The sequence below is a fragment of the Antechinus flavipes genome, chromosome 3, assembly GCF_016432865.1.
Source record: "Antechinus flavipes isolate AdamAnt ecotype Samford, QLD, Australia chromosome 3, AdamAnt_v2, whole genome shotgun sequence".
Classification (NCBI taxonomy): Eukaryota; Metazoa; Chordata; class Mammalia; order Dasyuromorphia; family Dasyuridae; genus Antechinus; species Antechinus flavipes.
The window spans coordinates 419,900,631-419,919,124 of NC_067400.1; the positions used below are offsets into that span (position 1 = coordinate 419,900,631).

The following is an 18,494-nucleotide window of genomic DNA, read 5'->3' on the forward strand; positions in this document are numbered from 1 at the left end:
AAAAAAACAAATGTTAAAAATTGTTTTAACATGTAATTGGGGAAAAATATATTTTAAAAAGGTTAATATAGAAATTTCTTCTAAGGCAGTGATCCTCAAACATTTCAGGTTTTGGACTATTTTGACAAGGCAAGTACATGATAATGTTTAAAACACCCTTTATCACACACACACAAAATAGTAAGTGTGATTCCCCAAAATGCCCAGTTTAATCAGAAAAAATTTACACACCAGGAGTGAACAATCCATTGAAAATTAATACTTTATATGGCTATGCCAGTCTTCAACTTAAGATACACAAATCAATTTGCAAACAAGTTTGGAACACAGCACACATGCTTTTTAGCTGTTGTCTCTTTCTTTTCATCTCAGGCCTATAGTTAAACAACAAGGAAAGGATAATCATTATGGCCCACCTAAGTTAGTCTGTTTATTGAAAGGCCATTTTATTCCCGCTCATCAACTGGAGTTTGATCTTGGAGATGGAAATCAATTTTGTATTTGACTTCCTCTCAGGCATAAAACCTGTAAGAGAAAATGCAGGCTTTTAAATGGATTCCTCTCTATTTTCCAAGATTAACACTTCATAAAAGAAATAAAGACTGTTCAAAACCAACTTTGGATAAATCTGTCTAAAAAGAATCCACTTAAGTCTACTATGAAAAGAATGCCCCGACTGCTCATCTATATGCCCTATTTTCATGTTACAAATACGTATCCTGCCGCATTTTTGCCTTTGTCCATAATAAGTATATCTAGATGTGGCTACAGTAGTCTCTGAAGATGCATAATCCTTTCTCTAAACCACAGTGCATGCAGATAGCACCATATTTAAACTATTGGTATGCTAGATAAACGCACCAAGGAATGATTATCCTTTAAGAATCTTCTTCAGTAGTTATTTGTCTATGTAAAGAAGCCAGAATCTTCTCTTCTCTCAGTGGGAAGAAGTTGTGACAGTGAATTCAGTTGCTGTCCTAATGGTTGCTAAACAATCAAGGCAGCATGAACCCTTGTTCAGGCTGACAGATTGCTATATGTTGGGCTCGTGTGGTCCTGCCACAGAGAAAAGGATACAGGGAGGTAAAAAACAAAAACAAAAAACTGAATAAACAAATGAGTTTGTGTGTTCTCAGAAAATGCTATTAATTAGAACTTATATGTAAATAAATAAAGCCATCTTAAACAGAACTTTGCGCTGCCACTTGCCCTGGGGGGCAATCCTGAAAGAACAAGTCTAATTCTTGCCTTCCCTCCTCCCCTGTCATGTGACATCTGACAAGATTGGACCAGACATTGACAATAGGGCCTTTTTTCTTGCCACAGCCTGATATAAACATAACAAAAAGAAGTTAGGGAAGAAGAAGAGGCAAGAAAGCTTGTTGTGGTGAGGTGAGTGAGGATGGGGTTTGAAAGAAGGGGGAAAAACCCCTAAAAACACTGACCCATCAGATTAGGTCTAGTCTCTTGAGCTCCTCAGTAAGGAGGTTGAGAAGCTCTGGGGTTTGCCTAGGTTTAGCTTCACTTTTTTTTCATTACTATTGAGAAACTAATATGTTCGTTCCAACAGCTATATGCAGAAAAAGGAAGAGGATTTATTATGTAATTAAAAAAAAAAAAAGCTTGAGTCTAGGGAATTTAGTTGAAGGGAATGTGCTTAGTTATTAGTCATCCAAAATCTCTAGGCAAATTAGTTTTCCCTATAGATATATTGGTTACTGAGAAAGTTGATCTGTAAAAAGTTTTACCTTCCGGCCTACGGATGAAAGTACTTGATTTGGAATATGGAAGATCTGACTCCAAATCCTATTTCTGACAATAGCTAGTCATTTTAATTAATCCATTAAATATTTATTGAGCACATTCCATGTTCAAAGCATTGTATATAAAACACCAAAAAATTAATAGTTCCTGCACTCAAAAAGCTTACATTCTACTAGGGAAGAAAGAATATGTATACAGATAAATATATACAAAAATATATAGAATAAATGCAAAGTAATTTTGGATATATGGGTAGAGCAACTGTGGGAACCAGGACCTATCTATGTGACCATAGGCAACTCACTCAACTTTTCTCATTTCTCATTTAATCATAGAAGTGATTAATTAATAAGTATTTAATATATTCCTACTATATGCCAGGCATTTTAGTAGATTCTGGGTTTACAAATGCAATGAATGAACCAATGTTGATAAAAAACTTCTCTATAATAAGGGCCTCAGAGACTAAAATCCTCATTTTACAAATGAAGAAATTAAGATCCAAATAAGCTCAATAACTTAGGTAAGGCAGCAGCTTAAGTGGTACAGTGGATAGAGTACTAGACCTAGAGTTAAAAAGACTCCTTTTCTTGAATTCAAATCTGTACTTGGACTCTTCCTGGCTGGGCCAGTATGTAATGATCTATGGGTTTGTGGAATAGAATTAAGAATAAATTAATTGTGTGGATAACAATTACTTTCTTATATGACAAGTCAATTCAGTGAGTAGTACTAAATTTGAAGGATTTAGTGTTTTATTGCTTGTGGGAGAATGCATTATTAATTAGAGATCTAGAGGAAATTTGGAAGACTTCTCCATATAACCAAAAATACACTTTATTTTTTGGTAAAATATATGTATATGCTCAAGTCTGTACATATATTGTAAAGGATGCTACTTGCATCTGATTGGAAATTGTTGTTCTCTTATCTGATCTTATAGCACTTTATATGTCTCTACTGCACTAATCTCATTCCAATGTGTATGGTAGTGACTTGTGTACGTTTTATCATTCCTAATACATTACAAATGCCTAGAGGTAGGATTTATGTCTTATTTATATTTCTGCCTCAGAGCCTAACAAAATGAAATGTGTGTGGCAAGGACTTAATAGATGACTGTTGAATGCACTATAAGCAATACTCTACATATTATTTCAAGTTGATACTTTGAAAACAAATTGTTTATGGAATAAATATAGGGAACTAGCAATCAGAATCTCATCTATTTTATGGGCCTTCATATATTGAAGAATAAGGAATCATTTCAGTTTCTCCACTTAAAAATGGTAATATGTACTTGCATTCTTTGGGTTCTTTTTCATTATTTAAAAAAACAAAACAAAACAGTTATTGTCCCCCCTCCCCCCAACTTTATCAGTCATACTTATTAAAAAAAAAAAAAACTTTGAATAAAACTGACACAATGATTTTGGGGTTTTATTGGGTTTTTTTTGTTTTGTTTTGTTTTTTGTTTTTTGTTGTTTTTATTTTTATTTTTTTTGCAGGTTCTAGAGGCAATTTAGATCTTTGGAATCTTTAGAGATAGAATCTGTTTGGCTTCCTGATTGTGAAATGTGAATCAAATGACACAGGCCAGGGAGCATCTAGTTGGTGCAGTGGATAGAGCACCAGCTCTGAAGTCAGGAGGACCTGAATTCAAATTTGATCTCAGACACTTAACACTTACCAGCTGTGTGACACTGGGCAAGCTACTTAACCCCAAATACCTCAGGGGAAAAAAAAAAAAAAAACTTTACCCAAATGACACAGGCCTGCATAATACACAGTGCTCTGAAGAAGTTATTGGACCATTCTCCCACTAGACCATGAGAATGATAAGATAGACTTTAATAAATGTCAGTTGAATTAAACTGATTTGAAATAAAATTTATCTGGAGGAGGTCTTCATCTTCTCAGGTTTCAGTTATGATCTGTCTGCTTCTCCCAGAACTAAAAGGAAATGCATAATGAAGCCCCACCTGCCAACATTAGCACTATATATATAGCCCTAAATATTCTCAAATGACTACTGACTGGAGTCATAAGTATCATGGAGCACATAGGCTTTGTTCTAGATCGGCAACATGCTTCTCATTCACTATACACTCAGTGACCCAACTTGAAGTTGCCATTTGTTATTAAATATGATTACTTTGCAAAGTTTATTTATAATGTTAATTAATGTCATTGTGGTACACTAAATTACAGATGTCTTATTACCAGATTTTCACATAAAACGGATTAAGGAAATTATCAGACAGAAGCAATCAGTTAGGTGGTCTGCAAACAGACAAGTTTGTTAGTTTTTTTAAATAATAGCTTTATATTTTCAAAATATATGCAAAGATAATTTTTCTGCACTCACCCCTGCAAAATCATGTGTTTCAAATTTTCTCTCTCTCCCTTTTCCCCATCATCTCCCCCAGACTGCAAACCATTCAATATACATTAAACATATGCAATTCTTCTAAATATATTTTCACAATTATCATGCAACATGAGAAAAATCAGATCAAAAAGGAAAAAAATGAGAAAGAAAAAAAAGCAAGCAAACAACAACAAAAAAGGTGAAAATACCATGTTGTGATCCACATTCCATCCCCAAAGTCCTCTTTCTGGATGCAGATGGCTCTCTCCATCACAAATCTATTGGAACTGGTATATATATCACCCCTTTGTTGAAAAGAGCTATATCCATCAGAATTGATCATCACATAATTTTGTTGTTGCTGTGTACAATGTTCTCTTGATTTTACTTACTTCACTTAGCATCAGTTTATGTAAGTCTCTCCAGGCCTTTTTTAAATCATCCTGCTGACTATTTCACATTTTAACATATTTCAACATTCACATACCATAACTTGTTCAGCAATTCCCCAACTGATGGACATCCATTCAATTTCCAGTTCCTTGACACTATAGAAAGGGCTGCTACAAACATTTTTGTATATGTGAGTTCTTTCTCTTTTTAATGATCTTTTTGGGATGCAGACCCAGTAGAGATACTGCTGGATGAATTTACCCTTTGGGTATAGTTCCAAATTGCTCTCCAGAATGATTGTAGCAGTGCACAACTCCACCAACATGTATTAGTGTCCCAGTTTTCCCACATCCTCTCCAACATTTACCATTATCTTTTCCTGTCTCTTAGCCAATCCAATAGATGTGTATTGGTACCTTAGAGTTATCTTAATTTGAATTTCTCTGATCAATAGTGATTTAGAATGTTTTTTTCTTTCATATGATTAGAAATGATTTTAATTTCTTCATCTGAAAATTGGAACAGACAAGTTTTAATGGCAAGATTTCAGAACATAGATACACCTTCCATAGCATAGCCTCAGTGAGTTTTGTTTTGAGATGATATAACCTTCTTATCATCCTAAAACTACATTATTATATCATTTGGTTAATAGTCTAAGAAAAACAAACTAGAAGTTATACCTGACCCTCATAACTTTGTTTTTATAACCATGTTTTCATGATATTAGCAACTACAAGTGTTAGGTGAATCCTACCTATAGTATAATTTCTTTTTATTATATTAGCTTGGCCAATCCATGAATAATTGATATTTTCCTAAATTGTCTAGATCTGACTTTATTTGTGTGAAAAGTGTTTTGTAATTTTGTTCGTATAGTTCCTTAATTTTTCTTGACGCACTAGTGGTCTCCCAAATATTTTATATTATTTTTAGTTATATTAAGTAGGTGTCTTCAGTTATTTTAAATGAGATTTCTCTTTCTATCTCTTGCTGATGGCATTTTTGGTAATACTATATTATAATTCCTAAAAAAATGACTAAGAGAGGGAAATAAATTGTAGACAGGAGTGTAGTGAAATGATTTCAAAACATAACTACCTGAGAAATTTAGGAGAAGAGGATGATGAGAACAAAAGGTTGACAATGAAAATGGATTAATTTGGGGCAGGATACTGAGGCTAACTTCAGTTGTAGGTAAAATTTGTCATTGATGCCCTCCTCTTTTTGGTCCCCAGTTAATAATAGAACCCTATCCTAAGCACTCTATTATAATCCCTGCATAAAACCCTTTTTTCTGATATGATGGACCAAATCACAATCTTGATAGCCTCTCAATAAGGCAAAGTGGATCATATCTCCATCTAGCATCTCCCCAGGAAATATCAGAATTTGTCTTACGTCTCTCAAAGTGCTACTATGACCCTTGTAAATACTCTTTGAATTAAAAAAGGCATTACATATAGAGTAGGTTTAAGGCAGTAACAAGAAAGGACTTCTATTTGAGTTAGTGGTAGAAATATATGGAAAACGTCTCCAATAAAGTTTGTTTCCCTTCTCAGAGACTTGGCTCACATTCCCATAAACTTAACACCAATTAGTGAAGTCCCTACATCATTCATTCATTCAGATAGTATTTTAAAGCAGCTACTATGGCTCAGGGACTTCTAGGTGCTGGAGACTAAGACAGAATTGAAACAGCTAATATTTTGTTATGAGGAAACAAAGAACACTCATAAAATTAAATTTAAAATGTTGTCTTGGTTCATTTCAGTTGCATTTGTTCATTATGCCATTTGGAGTTTTCTTGGCAAGGATACTGGTGTGATTTGCCATTTCCTTCTCTAACTCATTTTACAGATGAGGAACAGAGGCAAACAGAATTAAGTGATTGCCAGGTATTAGAGCTACTATGTATATCTGAGGTCAGAGTTGAATTCAGGAAATTGAGTCTTTCTGATTCCAGGTTTAGCACTTTGTGCACTATGGTGCCACTTAGACATCCTAAAGCCAGTCATAGGAATTTGTATTTTATCCTAGAGGTAAGAGGAAGCCACAGGGAAGTGATATGGTCAAATTTATGCATGAAGAATATCAATTTGACCCTTGTTTGAAGGATGAGTCCATGCAGGAAAATATTATTATATTGTTGTGATAGTCTAGGTTGGCAACGAAGTCACACTATAACTCATAGAATGCCTGCAGGCCCAAAGACTCATTTTCCTGGGTTCAAATCTGGCCTCAGACACTAGTTGTGTGACCTGGGCAATTACTTAATCTTATTTGCTTTAGTTTCCTAATCTGTCAAATGAGCTGGAAAAGGAAATAGCAAATAACTCCAGTTTCTTTGCCAAAAAAAGCCCCAAATGGGGTCACAAAGAGTCAGACATAACTGAAATAATTGAGCAATAGCAACAACAATAGTTAGTCAGAGAAGGGAATTAATGAAGAAGTAGGAAGGATCTGGCAGTATCAAATCTCAAATTATACTATAATAATGATTAAAATTCTTTGATATTAGGTAAGAAATAGAGGTAAAGTAAGGAAATACTGGAGTAGGATGGTAGCTGTTTGAGTGAAGACAAGGGGAGAAGGATGTAAAATAAATCAGTGTGGCAAAGTGACAACTAGTTAATTGGAAATAAAGAGAGAAATGAGAAAGAACATAAGTGCAGGAACTGAAAAGGAAAGAATTGGGAATTCATTGAGGAAGGAAGAGTAATGGCCTGGAAGTTTGTAGACAACAGCTACAAGGATTTTGATTGGATAATAGATAAGGAAAGTATGAACCATGAAAAGTTATTGAATATTGGAGGTAGAGGAAGAATCTGGAAATGGCAATGGGGAATAAGAAGTACCAACTCTCTCTCCTCAACTAATGACCCAAGGGGAGTGAGTGAAGGTACAGCTAATATGGAAAAAGTGGTGAGGGAGATTGTGTCATCAGAGGAGCCAGGTTTCAATAAGAGCTATGGGAAAGGAAAAGATTTAGAATGAAGGGAAGTTTGTTGCTTATGGAACAAGCATTCCACAGAGTACAGTGGCAAATAGCCACTGTCTAGTATATGGTAGAAACTTTGGAATGAAAGAATTGAGAGAGATGGGGATAAGGAATTGGGAAATGGGAATGGGGATAGAGTTGACTTATGGGATTCAGTGTCATTGGGATATGACCTGGTCTAAGAATATTCATCATTGAGTGAAGAGGTCCACTTCCCAAAAGTGGCTGGAGATCAGGCTGGAGAAAAGTGTATTGTGAGTTCCCTGTATATCTTAGAAGTGAAACCTTTATCAGATAAACTTGCTGCAAATATTTCCTCCTCCTTCCCCAATTTCCTGCATCTCTTCTAATTTTAGCTACATTGATTTTGTTTCTGGAAAAAAATTATTTTTATGTAATCAAAATTGTCCATTTTATCTCCTGTGAATGTCTCCATCTCTTGTTTGGTCATCATCTCCCTGTCCATAGATTTGACACATTTCTTCTCTGTTCTCTAATTTGTTTATATGTCACTATGAATAATGTCCTTATTGGGAATTTATTATGATATAGGGCATGAAGATTAGTGTCTACCAAATTTCTGTCCAATTGCTTTTCAGTTTTCCCAATAGCTTTTATTGAACAGTGGATTTTTGCCTTAATAGTTAAGGTCTTTGAGTTTATCAAATACTAAGATTCCTATCTTTGTTTATTTCTATATATTAAACTTATTATGTTTGACTGGCCAATATCTATGTTTCTTACACGGGATCAAAGTGTTTTAATGGTTATTACAGCATAATTTGAGATCTGACACAGCCTGATCCTATTTTTTCATTAATTTCATTAATTTTCTTCCTATTTTTCCCCCTGTAGGTAAATTTCTTTATTATTTTTTCTAACTCTATAAAGTAATCCTTTGATAGTTTGATATGGCACTGAATAAGTAAATTAACTTAGATAATATTATCAGTTTTATTATTTTGGCTCAGTCTACCTATGAACAATTAATATTTCTCTAAATATCTGATACTTTTACTTTTAAAATGATATTTTATAATTATATTCACAAAGTTCCTGTATGTGTCATGGCACATAGATTCCCGAGCATTTTGTGTTGTCTGTACATCCATACCTTTTCATTTTTTGCTACTTTTGTCCATGTCCTCCTATAAATTCTTCACAGATAACCCACTCAATGTGCCCCTCTCTAGATCTCTTAATATTATTAGTACCAGTGAAACACATTGAGTTTTCTTCTACTATATTATAACTTGCTAATGGGCCACTCCAACTCATTTTGTAGTCATACATCTCTTTGATGATGTCTTTTATAATGTGTCTGCTATGCAATTCTTCATTAGTAATGTCTCACCCCATCATGTCCATCAAGTATGTCCCTTTGTCTCCAAGTCTAAAGGACTTGCCACATCAATTATTAATAATTTATAGCATTTCTATGTTTTTGACATCTTTAGAAGAATATTAGTATTATAAAGAGTCATCTTTGGTTCAGGGAGAAAGTTGATGTAAAAAAAAGGCATTCCACAAATTCCTAAATACAATCTAGCTGGCACTCTTTTTCCTTTTCAATATAGAGCCCAAATGACATACAAATCTTTCCAGATCTTTTCCAGTTTTTGTCTATTTGCAGTCCTTTTTCTGGTTTCATCCTTTAATATCTTGGTTTAATTGATTCTCTTGCCAAGTCTTACATAATCTTTTTTCCCCTCTACCTTTTCTCACTGTTAAATGAGTTAATACTGCTTCTTAAAATCTTCCAACATCATCCTCCATTAAATTTTCTAAAATATATATTCCCATTGGTTGCTATAACTCTCCATTAAAACTCTTTGATACTGGGTAAGAAATAGAGAGAAGGTAAGGAAATACAAAGTTGGGTGGTGGCTGTGTGAGTGGAGATAGGGGGAGAAGGATGTAAAATAAATTGGTGTGGCAAAGTAACAATTAGTTAGTTGGAAATAGGGAGATAAACGAGAAAGAGCCATAAGTATAGGAGCTGAGGACGCAAGAATTGGGAATTCATTGAAGAAGGAAGAGGAATAGCCTGGAGGTTTGTAGACAAATGATTTTTTCTGGCTAAGCTATAAAAAATAGATAAATAATGCGTATCATATGAACAGCTGAGTAAATAGTATACAGAAGTGATTCACTAGTGAACTATCTATCTTTGAACTCGTGAACCGCCTCTGTGTACTTTTTACTCAGCTGTTCATATGATACACATTATTTATCTACTTTTATCTACTTGTTCCAGTAATCACCTCAGCCAGAAAATATCATCTCCTTGTCAAAAGGAGATGTATAACAACCAAAAGGAATATATATGTTTATATACATATATATTTTAGAAAATTTAATAGATGATGATGTTGGAAAATTTTAAGAAGCAGTATTCACTCATTTAACAATGAGAAAAGGTAGAGGGGGAAAAGTTTACAGAAGGCTTGGCAAGAGAATCAATTAAGCCAAGATATTAAAGAATGAAACCAGAAAAAGGACTGCAAACAGACAAAAAATGGAAAAGATCTGTAAAGATTTGTATGTCTATTTCTTTTATCAATGACAGTGGACCTATCACATTTATACTCTAACTTTACAATCCTTAGTGTTCTCTATGAGAACTTAAAAATGGTACTAAAGAGGACAAAGCCAAGGAGAGCAATTGTACTAGACCAAGTACATAGAGAAAAGGTCTATTCAGGGGGTGACACAATTTTGAGAGTTTTCCAGTGATCAATTTTCAAGTTATCTGAAGAAGAGGATACCAATGCTTGAAAAAAAATCATGAATGTTATTATTACTTTTATCAAAAAGGTGATTAAGAAAACATCAATAGCTACCAACCCACATGCCCACTATTTCTACAAAATCTTTATGAGAAAAATCTACACACATGTCAAGGATATCTTTGATGAATGTGTGAGAAGAGAACAGCAGGCTTTCACAAATGAAATTCTATTGTAAACCAAATCTTTAAAGCTACACAATTGACTGAAAGGTGCAGAGAATACAAGATCCCACTGTGCTCATTATTTGTTGATGATAAAAAAAACTCCCACATGATTTAGTAGAGCAAAACACTGCCTTAAAGGCTTTCTTCCAGCAAGATGTTTCTCATGTATGTTTTAAAACCATGTAAGATTCCTTAAAAGGCATGTACTTTTTAGTTCAAAGTAAAAGATATTTAGAATATAAACTGCTTGCATTTTTGTTTTTCTTCCCAGGTTATTTATACCTTCTGAATTCAATTCTCCCTGTGCAACAAGAGAACTGTTCGGTTCTGCACACATATATTGTATCTAGGATATACTGTAACCTATTCAACATGTAAAGGACTGCTTGCCATCTAGGGGAGGGGGTGGAGGGAGGGAGGAGAAAAATCGGAACAGAAGTGAATGCAAGGGATAATGCTGTAAAAAATTACCCTGGCATGGGTTCTATAAATAAAAAGTTATTTTAAAAAAAAAAGTAAAAGATATTTAAATTTCCACAAAGCAAAAGAAGTGACAAGAAAGATTCCTGCAGTACAATCTGGGGTATTCTTTCTCACACTCAACATCATTAGTGAGAGGACATAGAGATCATGCATACCAGGAACAGGCATAGTTAGTGATCATGCTTGGAAAAGGCACACATGGAGCAAACATTCATAACCATGGAACATATATGACTAAGGAACACATGTAAGCAGGGCAATGCATACTCCTAAAAAAAAATCTTCTTTACAAACCTTTGTTGTATTAGACTTTGATGACTGCTTTCTTGCAATGCTTCTGAACTCCTCTGGTAACATGGAAGGGTTTCCAGCTGGTTTCTCCACTGATTTAGAGGACTCTGATCAGCACCCTGTGATACTTTTGTCACAGCTTTCTGCTACTTCTGCTGCTTTCTGCTACTATGTACGTCTCTCCCAAAGGGGGAGGAGTCTATTGACCTCTTTTAGCTCTTTGGACTTTTTCATCTGTTTTGTGTTATAGACCCCATCCTGTCAAAACCAGCAGCCAGCTACTTTCCTTTGCTTTCTGCTTCCATGATACTAATTAAGGCAAAAGAACATTTTACCAGAAATAGGACATTGAAAAGGCTGAATGAAACTAGGACTCATTTTCCAACTCCCCTCCTATTTCCAAGGTTGTTGCTGTTCCTGCAGGTGCAACAGTATCCATAATTTTGACAATATTATCTTAATACCAAATGAAGAGGCTTAAAATAGGGAAAAGTATGATCTTCGAAAGTGTTTGCCACTGTCACTTAGTATATTTTGTCCAGTTGCCCAGTGGAAGAGATATTTCCTTGAGTCAGGGTTTATTAACCATTTTTATGTGGTGAATCTCTTTGGTAGTTTGAAAAAGCCTTTTTCAGAATAATGTTTTTAAAATGATTGAAGAATAGGCTATTTTCAATTAGAGGTTAATGAAAATGAAGATGTAATATTTTCCCCCCATCTTAATCCTTAGACTTTCTGAAATCTGTCCATATATCCCAGGTTAAGAACTCAAAGTGCTAGTGTTTTAGAATGGTATTATTATACAGATTATACTAAGCTTCAGAACTTTGCAGAGCTTCCAAAATGAGATCTATCATCATTCAAAGGAAGTCAAATAGATAAAAACAAACTTTATAGTTCTGAAATTTTGATTTCCAAATATTTTAATATACCTTAGACCAAAAGAATTCAAACATTAAACTCTTATTATGAGTAATGATGAGTAATGATTATGCTATTGATAGCATAACGAAAATATACAATGATCCAGGCTATTAGAGGAAAACTACAGAATAATATTAGAAAATCATAAAAGTATGCTTTGAAATACTTTGTATCCAGAAATCCAAAATTTATTTTTGAAACAAGAGTTTAACACAGTTAGTAAAGGAAAGACAATCAAACATAGATTTCCAAATTTTAACACTGTGACACATATAAACTTTTGAAATTGATGTTTTATTACAAATAATATTAAACATGAAAATTATATTGTTTAGTGATTATTTACAATTAAATTCATTTATTACAATGCAAAAAGTGTTAAAAACTACTTTTCTTAGTGTCTCCCTCCACATCAGGATTTTCTGTACATTCTTTATCTTTTACTTTTTCTGATATAATTGTATTTAGTGTGGATTCATTTGTCTTGTTCTACTTTTATCACTTTGCATTATTTTGAAAAGGTCTTTTCAGGTTTAAATTTTTTGTTGCATAATTTCTTTGTAATATTCCAGTACTATATTTTGTTTAATTATTTCTCTATTGGTGAACATTTTATATTGCTTCTAGCTTTTCGCAATTACACAAAGTACTGCTGTGAAAATTTTTGAACAAATATCTTTTTTAAAAACAACCTTGTCATGGTATATTCCTAACAAAGCAACTATTGAGCCAAGAGATATCATTATTTTTATTACTTCTGTTGCAAATTATCATATTTCTCTTCAGAAAAAAGATCTACAAAGTTGCAGTGTCACCAAAAATCAGCAAATATATTTGCCAGAACTCACTAACACTGAGTATTATTTTTTTTCCTAGTTTGATATTCATCAAGTAACTCTTGATATAGTTAGACAGTAAACAAACATAAGGTAGTACCTTAAAGTTGTTTTAATTTGCATTGAGCATTTTTTCAAATGGTTATTAAAATTGTTTTTTTCTTTAGAAAATTATTATTTTATTGTAGACTAAGAATTACTATTATAATTTTTAATGCATCCTTTTATTTTTAGATGTCAGGATTTTTATTATTTTACTATATTTTCCCAATAAGTCATTTTTCTTTTAAATGCATAGTTTATATATGTATATATGAACATATAATTATATATTTATATATACATACACAATTTTATTATAGTCCTATTGCATATTCTACTAGAAGAGATTTGTAACCATTCAAATTAGTTTGTTCTAACCATCTATATAGAAAAAGCTAAGTAGATAAAGATTATCTGATGTCCAGATACATACAGTTGATAAACAATTTACAAGGCTTGTCATTAGTAGATTTATTTGACAAACAATAATATACAATGAGTTGGGTCCAGAATTAAAAAGTAGTAGAGTGGTCTGAAATTAATTCAGGAAGTTAGAAAACTCTTTTAAACTTCTCCCAGAAACAAAGACATATATTTTCAATATCAATATCTGCCAATACTGTTATATTGTTGTGAATCATGGAATCTGATAATTTCTGATGAAATATAAAATGAGCATCATGTAGCAGGTGAGTGGTACATGCTAGATAGGAATAGGTTGGCATATAGATAACTATCACAAATAAGGAACTTTGAGGAAGAATTGGAGTAAACAATGTCATCAAGAAAATGTATGTGTGAAAATATCTATTACAGTGTGTAGTGAAAGAAATTAGAAAGAAAAAACTGGACCATGATAAAGGGAGGAGATATGACTGATTTGAATATCCTCCCTAAATGGAGGTTCTTTGAGAAGACATTCATTAAGAGGGAGAGGCTAGAGGGGTTGAGGGGAAGAATCAAGAAAACAAGCATTTATTTAGTATCTGGTGTGTCACACATATTATAAAATGCTTTTTACAAATATTATCTCATTTGTTTTTCACAACAACCCTGGGAGGTACAAGCTTTATTATCCCCATTTTACAGTCGAGCACACTGAGGCAGACAGAGATTAAGTGACTTGTCCAGGACACATAGTTCATAAGTTTTTGAGGCATTTGAACTCAGATTTTAAGGCTCCACATTCTAGCCAGCTATCTGCTGATGGAAAGTACTTCCAATTTGAGAATTCCAGGGCTGGAGTGAAGCTTCAGGATGAAGAGCTGAGGCACAGTAGAGAGTCCACATTGCAGTTTGGAGAAGAATGGAAACTTGTGAAACACATGGACAAAAAATATTAGTGTCATTGGAGGGAACATTCAGATTGAATAATTGAGAATTTAAATATTTGAATTTTGAAATTGATTGATCCTAGACCTGGATCCCAGAATTGAAAAAAATATCATTTACATTCTATAAAGGTGATAAATATTTTATTCCATTTCCTTTGGTCTTTTCTATAGTTCATCTTTTTTTTTTAGAAAGGGCAGTATGTGGGGGTAAAATCTATGTTTTCAATTAAAATTACTCATCTTTTTCCACCCTCCCACATTATCTACCTTTCCAAATTCAGAGTTACTATAACCACAAAAATATTTGTCCATTGCCTAAGAATAGCTACTTTAGATTATAATTTTCATTCACTCATTTATCTATCCATTTATATACTCGGTGAATGTTTATTAAATACGTATTATGTGCAAAGTTCTGTGATAGATGCTATGAGAAATATAATAATAAATAAGACAAACCCTTTTTTCAAGAAATTTATATTCTGAAAGGGAAGATGAGATAAAGAATTATAATGAAGGTTATAATGTGACAAGTACCTGACAAAAGTACAAAGTACTTGAAGATATTAGAGGAGAGAGGTCTTATATTACAACAAGCTCATCAGAAAAGATGTGGGAACAAAAGCTATTTAGAGAATTGCTGAGCAGAATACTAGGCTGTTAAGATGAATCAGAGCAATCTAAACTCCTAGTAATTGGAGAATTAACATATATGTGTGTGCGTGCACACATGTATATATGTACATACATATATACACTTTAATTGAATATATATTGCAAATTATATACATGTATAAATAATGTATATTATATCTTATCCTTGGAAATAAAGGTAGAATTGAAAAAAAACCCATGATCATGACTACATTCACATATTCTATAACTGACCTGTGACTGAATATGAAAAGCAAAGGAGGAAAGCCTCTGTTTTTCACAATTTTCTAAAGCAAATCAGGGAATAAGCAGTCACCTTATGCTATCATTAGGCATAGAGAGGAGGTATAGGACAAAAATTTGAATTGGGGTCTAATTCTCTAGGAGGTGAGTTAGACTATACAGGAAAGACTGTGGTAGAAGAAAAGTAGATGTAAAAGTATTTGCTGACATGCCCTTGCTCTTCTTCCCTATAATATCCAGAACTTGTGGTTACTTTGAAGAGTCTACAAGTCTTCCTACATTAGTGACTTTTAAGATTTGCTACCTTAGTGGATAAACAAGGCACATGCACATCCTTTGATCAATAATCTTTACTTGCCCACATTCTCAGTACTACTTATAGCTGCCATATTCCTATTTATCAATAGACCAAGACCATGCAGAAAAGGAAGATGCATTGAGGTTTGCAGACCACTCAATACAGCTTCTGTATACAAATTTTGGTTCCACAGAATCTTCCCTTTGGTTCCACAGAATTGCAAAGAACATATAGATATGTCTTGGTAATAAGATACCAATGTTGAATATGCTTTTTTTTTTTCTTTTAGAGGCAATCAGGATTAAGAGGTTTGCCTAGAGTCACACACCTACTATCTGAAGGAAAGTCATTCTTCTTGCTTCCAGAGCAAGCTCTCCATCACTTTGCCACCTAGCTGCCCCCCTTTTCTTTGTATAAATAACACACTAAAGACCTTGCGCTTTCTAAACAGCAAAACTGTTTCTTTATCCCCATTTTACATATCCTTTTCTTTTTCAGATATGGCCTACCTATGCCAACTGACAAGAGAATACAATCTAAATTTTGTGATAAAATCAAAGTTGGATTTTGATCTTTTCAAATCAACCAGCATTTATTAAGCACTGTGCCAGGTGCTGGGGCTCCTAAGATTAAGAAGATAAGACAGACAAGAAACAGTTTTTGACCTCAGGGAGATCCTCCCCCCCATTAAGAGAGATATCACCTGCTCACAGACAAGTAAATTCAAAAAGTCCAAGCAATTTCAAGAAGTACTGAGAACTAATAACCGAAAGTTACCAGAATAGCCTCATGTAGAACTAAACCCTGATGGAAATTAGGGATGGAAGAGGTGTTGGCAAAGAGTAATGCATTCTAGATATGGAAATGATCCTTGCAAAGGCAAAGAAGTGGGAAATGGGATATAGGTGTGAAGCATATCAAGTTGGCCAGTTGCGTCTAACAAGCTTTCTTGATCTTGAAAAATATGACCAAAAGTTGCACAGGAGACTTTTTTTAATGAAAAATTCAATTCTTTTGCTTTTTATTACACAAGGAAAACAAGGTTTCTGAGTTCAACAATTTGCTCCCTTTAATATTGCCATTTCCCCATCCTTCTTCCCCTCCCACCCCTGCCAAACTCCATGGAAACCCATTCACATCTTAGGTAGAAATCACTTCATAATGATATTACCCTTACATAGATTGAAATGGGGTTAAAAGCTTAGAATGTGGACTCTGGGATTTTCTTGATAAATGGAAACCTTTCCAGCACTTGCTTTAAAATGGAATCCAGGAGGCAGAGTTTAGAGCCTTTTGTTACTAAAGAAACCAGGTAAATTAGCGAGTAATACTTAGTCAGAGGGAAATCTTTTTGATTACTGAACTATTACAAAAGTCTCATGGCCAAAGTATAACCTCTCTCTGGAGGGAAATGTTCGGAGGGACCTTTTGCTTAAACTCGTAAAATCCCTTAAAGCAGATTTCATCTGTTTCCATTAAGTCGGCAAATTACTTCTAGGGAAAAAGGATAAAATGCGGGCAGTAAAGTGGCTGGGCTATGTTAATGATAGGAGGTGGGGCTGTTAAGGTGGAAGAATTGATGCTACATTTACGCCAGCAGAAAATTCAGCCCTTTTCATTTGTGTTGGGCTAAATGTAAATGATGTCACCTTCCTTCTCCTGGAAATGCAAAGTTATCAGGCAGCAGAAGCTTCGCTAAATGCACTGTGTGCCTGACATTAAAATGACTACAAGGTTATTTCTTTCCATATCTATTCTCTTGGAAATATTTCAAGATTTTATTTTAGTTGGGGGAAAATGCGGACTGCTAAAGGAAACAAAGCCTCAGCTACACTCTGACTGCTGGATTATTGCCATTCTATCTTGATGCTGATTGAAATCCAGGACTTTTTGTATCAAAGCCTTAATGAGATGCTGGCAAATATCTTTCTGCCCCACTGGAAATGTAATCTTTCTATTGAACATTTTGTCCCAGTGAATTTCATCTGCGATAGCGTTTTGCATTTGAATCAAAGAGGTCACTGCTTTAGATCAGAGGATGGGGTGGGTATGCAGTACACCTTGAGATGAAATTGATCCCGGAAAGTGGGGAAAATATAGCCAGTGAATCATTATACATAATTAGCTCATTGTTTCATCTAGATGGATTTGTGGTCATTATACCACTTCCCTGTTCTGATCTGCAGCTTTACCTGTAAAAATGACTGCCAATTCCAGGGTAAATAAGGCTACCCCATGGTCTGTGGTTCCTGGGGAATTAATTCAGGCTTTTAAAAAAATTTAAATGCAGCTTAAATATTCCAATTCCATTTATTTCATGAAACCCATGCATGCGATACCAATTTCCCCTCAATGGGCCCATCTTCTATGCACTTTCTTCCGTTTTACACGACTGGAGGGTTGTCCATGCTGTGAAGGAAGGCTTAAATTTCAGGCTGAAATCCTCTACCCCTTACCTAACCATCATGAGCATTTTCTGAGCTTCTGAACAGAGTTCATCATCAAGCAAAGTACTAAATTACACTCTTGTTTGCTAGGGTTGAGATGGCAGGATCTAGCACATAAAGCTAAAATGTATTTTAGGCAGTTATAAAATAATAACCAAATCTAAATCCTTGTAGTACTTAGCCTGTGAATTAAACATCCTGTGTCAGTAAGCAGTAAACCATCTCCACTATAAGCATGTCTATGTGTATATAGATCTGTTTTCAAATTAATAACAAAATTAATAAATTGGTTTTTCAAACTGAATTAACATCAAAAGCTTATGGGACTGACCTATTGTTCAGGTGCTGCTTTCACAAGTGAATTTGTGAATCCAAGAAGGCTTTAGGTATTCTGATTTAAATTCATATAAGTTAAATAATACCATAATTTTGCAGGACACTTCATTCTTATGTGCAG

The 18,494-nt window shown here is 34.0% G+C and overlaps 1 long non-coding RNA gene across 1 annotated transcript; it reads right to left on the reverse strand.

The window, feature by feature from the left end:
* Positions 1–248: 248 nt before the first annotated feature.
* On the reverse strand, positions 249–11,445 carry LOC127557792 (uncharacterized). The gene is made up of 3 exons (XR_007952624.1): positions 11,263–11,445; positions 4,345–4,413; positions 249–525 (listed from the first exon to the last, which is right to left on the reverse strand). It is a non-coding gene; the product is annotated as an uncharacterized LOC127557792 (long non-coding RNA).
* Between the last annotated feature and the right edge of the window lie 7,049 nt (positions 11,446–18,494).